Source organism: Daktulosphaira vitifoliae, unplaced genomic scaffold, assembly GCF_025091365.1.
Source record: "Daktulosphaira vitifoliae isolate Bord-2020 unplaced genomic scaffold, ASM2509136v1 Scaffold_2, whole genome shotgun sequence".
Lineage (NCBI taxonomy): Eukaryota > Metazoa > Arthropoda > Insecta > Hemiptera > Phylloxeridae > Daktulosphaira > Daktulosphaira vitifoliae.
In genome coordinates, this window is record NW_026099573.1 from 19,152,127 (window position 1) to 19,157,520 (window position 5,394).

The following is a 5,394-nucleotide window of genomic DNA, read 5'->3' on the forward strand; positions in this document are numbered from 1 at the left end:
TGCGTATTAACACAAGCTCCAATTCTTCAATATCCTGACTTTGAGAAACCCTTTGTCCTCACTTGTGATGCTAGCAACTATACCGTAGGTTGTATCTTGTCTCAAGGTCCTATAGGAATGGATTTACCTATAGCATTCGCATCCAGAACATTAAATAAGGCAGAACAAAACTACAACACCACCGAAAAGGAACTAACAAGTATTGTATGGGGTGTAAAACAGTTTCGCCCTTATCTTTTTGGTCAGAAATTCACAATTGTCACAGATCATCGTGCTCTCACGTGGTTATTTAACCTCAAAGATCCTGGGTCCCGGTTAACCAGATGGAGATTAAAACTAGAAGAGTATCAATACACAGTGCACTATAAAAAAGGATCACAAAATACCAACGCTGATGCTTTGAGTAGAATCCATCAGGTAACTACTCGTTCAACAAGTAAATCAGTAACCGAATCGATGAATTCAGAAAATCCAGAACATTTACGAAATCCAGAATATTCCGAACACTCATTAACTCCAGAAAATTCAGAACATTCACTAACTCCAGAATATCCAAAATCATCTTCATTTTCCAATATTAATGAAACCATCACAGAATCTCCGTGTCAATACGTATTGAACAATATCAGCCATTATTCTAATCTTCCTAAAAATATAGTAGAAACCCATGGAAAGGTGTTGAATGCACCCTCAGACTATCATCTGGCAAATTTTGTATCCAAAGATCTCAAGTTATCAAAAGGAATTGCTTTAGATTTTCGTCGACAATTTGGGCAATTATCTAGTCTGCGGAAACAAAACAAGAATGTTACTGAAATCGCTTTTCTCAAACAATCCAATAGATTTATCCTCTACATAATAATAAAAGAGAAGATTTGGCAGAAACCAAAATACGAAATTATTTTCACTGCCCTACAAAATCTCCGAGAATTTTGTCATGTAAATCATTTAGATAAAATAGCTTTACCTAAAATAGATACTGGTCTAGATTGGTTAAATGTTCGATCTATCATAAACTATATCTTCAGAGACTCTAACATTCACATTCTTCTCTATTCTCTAGTTGAATACTCATCAGAACAAAAATCTCATATCATTCAAGAATTTCACCTAAATCCCTTAGGTGGTCATCAGGGTATATCACGAACTATCAATAGATTAAAGAAACAACACTCATGGATCGGTATGAATCATGACGTGGCTGAGTTTATAAAAAAATGTACATCATGTCAGAAAAACAAGACTACAAATCGTCATGTAAAAGCACCGATGGTAATTACTACTACCTCTTCAAAGCCCTTTGAGAAAGTTTTTATGGATGTAGTCGGTCCTCTTCCACGTACACCTCATAACAATGCCTACATCCTAACTCTTCAAGATGATCTTACAAAATTTTCATGGGCTGTCCCTATGGAAAATCATGAAGCAAACACTGTTGCTTATCATTTTGTAACCAAATTCATATGCTTACATGGTATCCCTCAGAATCTCGTTACTGATTGTGGCACCGAATTTCTTAGTGATGTGTTTAAAGAAACATGTCGTCTACTGAAAATAAAAAAAACATCTACAACTCCCTATAGGCCGCAGAGCAATGGAAGTCTCGAGAGAAGTCACCGGACTTTAGGTGAGTATCTTCGACACTTCGTAGATAAAGATCAGCGAAACTGGGACACTTATGTTCCATTTGCTATGTTCACTTACAACTCAACAACTCATTCTGCCACGGGATACCAGCCCTACGAACTTTTATACGGTTATGAAGCCCAAGTCCCAACATCATTTACCCGAGAACCGGAACCACAGTATAATTATACAGACTATCAATTCGAATTAAAAAGAAACATGCAAGAAACTCATAATATTGCCAGAAAAAGATTATTAGAAAAGAAGCAGAAATCTAAAACCTCCTATGACCAAACTCAATTCCTTCCCACACTTCATATTGGTGATAAAGTTTTAATTCAGGAAAAGGCTAACAAAGGAAAACTGGCTCCTAAATGGTTAGGTCCTTTTGAAATATTAGACACAAACGCTGATTCAGTAAATATAGTTATTAACAAAAATGGCAAACGTCAAACACTCCACAAGAACATGGCTAAACTCTTTCATGAATAATAATTAACAAATAATCATTATTGTTTGTTACAGAATGGTTACTCACTTCTCTCAATATTATGCAGAAAACCTAAAAGCGTTCATAAATATCACTGAGTTCAATCAAACGTCCGGTCTGTATTACGAATCCTATGGTCCCCTCAGAATCTCCCAGAGTACCTGGCAACTTATTTCCTACCTGGATTTAAAGAACTACCAGCAACGTCATTCTTTAATCTTAGGTTATTACAATCAAACGGTGCGTCACTGTCGGGACGCATCAGAAAATTCAAAAGATATAAAAATAGCTACAGTCTGTACCCAATTTGTTCAAATTACATTACCTTATTTAAATGAAATAGAATTCAATCATATTACTCTTTCATCTATGTTAAATCTGAAGGGGAATAGCAGTTCTCTTTACTCCCGACAAAAGAGAGGTCTAGCAAATTTCGTTGGTAGAATAGCAAATGTTTTATTCGGTGTATGTTCCGATCAAGATGCTGAATATTTTTATAATAAAATCAGCGAACTTCAGGAAAATAAAGAAAAAATTCTACGACTATCCAAAGAACAAATACACATTATGAAATCCGTAGTTCATCACACATACAATTCCTCACTACATCTAGATCAAACACAACAAAATATGTCCCGAAATATACAGAAACTACTATCGCAAAGTCAAATGAATGCTGATAAAATCAATTTAGTAGAATTCATTTCTACTCTAGCTGAACATACAGCCACCATAACTCTACTACTTAGCCAATACAGTTGGGAAACTCAGAACCTCCTTGCTATAGTTAACTCAGCTCTAAGTGGTCGATTACATTCTAGTATCCTACCTCCTAATATCCTACTTAATGAATTGAAAGAAATCCGTCTTAGTTTACCATCAACCCTTGAACTCCCAGTTTCTATCTATTCTACAAGTCTAACTGATTTGTTCAAGATAACTACTATTGATGCATTATATATTAATTATACTTTGATTTTTAATTTAAAAATCCCTTTATTGTCTAATTTAGATTTTAATTTATTTCACCCCATATCCTTGCCTATACCACAAGGAAATCAAAATTTTATTTTTATTGTAACCGAATCTAAGTATTTAGCTTTAAGTAGAAATAATGATTATTATTTTTCTTTATCAGACCTTCAACTTTCAAATTGTTTTGATTTAAGTAATTTTAAATTGTGTAAGTACTCTAAAGCACTATATCGTCATTCCAAAACAAAAAATTGTGACGTAAATCTATATTTTAAACCTAATTATCCAATTGTCAATTGTAATCTTAAGTATCGTAAATTGTTCATTCCCATATATCATAAATTAGAAACTCAAAACTCTTGGTTATATGTGACTCCTACAGAAACTCATATGACACTCAAATGTAATAATGTACAGAACCTCTTTTCTATTAATACCATTGGTAAAATAACAGTGGATAAGTCTTGTACTGTGAGTACCGAAACTTCAGTATTATTACCATCTCAAAACATTATTTCTGTTTTCTCCCAAGACTTTGTTCCCGAGAATCCTTTAGTTTACATGAATTCTAATATAACTAATAAAATTTCTAAATATCAGCCTGAACCGTTAACAGAAAATAATTTCATTCAAGATTTGAATCAATTAGCAGATGACTCAATAGATCTCAATAATCTTGAATCCACAATAGCAGAGTCTTCCGATCATTTCATCTTAAATACTCATATCCCATTTCTTTACTGTCTCTTTCTAATAATAATAATTCTAACTTCATATGCATTGTGTAAATATAAAAATACCACCCGACAATATAAACCAGATATCGCACAATGTACAAATTGCAATGAAAGTATGGTCTGAAGTCTTGTTAATTTAATTATTTTATTGTAATTTAAGAGTATTATATGTAAGTAGTATTTCAAACACTACTTCCATTTAAGGGAGGGAGTGTTATGAATACTTAACTTAGTTTTAATATTGTCCCACAATTGTAATAACAGATAATCATAAATTGAATTGTAATTGAGGTCGGCCTAAAAGAATGTGTCTATAAAGTATTTTTCGGTGTTGCAAAACCGGGAAGTGGGCCGACTGCGACGATTGTAATGCAGAGCATCGTCAGTCATTTGACAATTATTGTATGAAAACTATCACTTTTATTTTTAATAAAATAATTAATTATTCGGCAATACTATTTTATTTTATTCTATTTGTTACTCTCGTAACATAAGTTAGATTCATGTAAATTTTATAAAATTGGCGGACTCATTACTATTATAAACCATTGTAAGGTAATTTAAAATAAATAAAAAAATTGAGCACAAAAATTTGCCTTAGTTTAACTAAGGCAATAATGATTTCATAGAAATAGGTAGTGGGGAAAAAATTTTTTCATATAAGTATATTTTTTTGACCTCCCTTCTTGTATAAAGGAAAAAGGCCTAATTTAAAAAAAGTGTTCGAATGAAAGAAGTAAAAATAAATTATTTATGAAAAAAAAATTGTATCGATTCATACATATTTCAAAAAGTGATAGCAGTTTGAAATAAATGATGTTAAATATTTTTAATTATATTACATGATAAAAATTGTATGTAAAAATAAAATTATGTTTTAATTGGTTTTCTTAATTTAAAAAAAAACTTTAACAATACATGCTACTACTATTTTCGCGCATTTAAATATAAAAATATTTATAACTTATAAGAAATATCGCTACGATAATTGATATGGTGATGAATTTGTACTTCAATTAATATTAGTAACATAATTATTTGTTAATAAATTTTGTGTGTGTGTGACTTACCATATTAAAGTTTGTTGTAAGTTGGATAACAGCAATATTTGATTTAAAAGGCTCGTGAAAATATATTTATTCACTCACGGGTATGTTTTATAATAAAATTTAATGTCATTTCATTTTTAATTTAAATATTTTTTTAAGAAACATTAAATGCGTCATCGCCGCCGCCACCGCTAGAACAAGCAAAAATATTCAATAACTTAATATGTTAAATTTGATTTATATTTTCATAAATCACACATTACTTATTGTGGTGCACAATGAGCTCAGGCCACACGTTGTTGTTATATTAAACCTTTTATACACATTTACATTTATAAAGTCAATTGTTATATATTAGTTGTTAGTTGTTGAATTATTAGTTAATAATTTTTCTTTTTTGGTTCTTTCAACTAAATAATTTCTGTAATAAATTTTTTCTCAATTTTTAATCAATCTCAAAATTTCTATATAGATACAAATATTTTTGAATCCTGATAAAACAAGGCCAAAGGAAGCT

At 31.1% G+C, this 5,394-nt stretch overlaps 1 protein-coding gene across 2 annotated transcripts in view; it reads right to left on the minus strand.

The window, feature by feature from the left end:
* Positions 1-5,068, minus strand: part of LOC126899427 (uncharacterized) — a 27,069-nt gene extending 22,001 nt beyond the window's left edge. The window contains exon 1 of one of the 2 annotated variants that reach the window (XM_050674381.1): positions 4,899-5,068. The gene's annotated coding sequence lies outside the window, so the exon portion shown is untranslated. The remainder of the gene's footprint in view (positions 1-4,898) is intronic. The other variant, XM_050674380.1, reaches the window with a different exon arrangement.
* Positions 5,069-5,394: the final 326 nt, after the last annotated feature.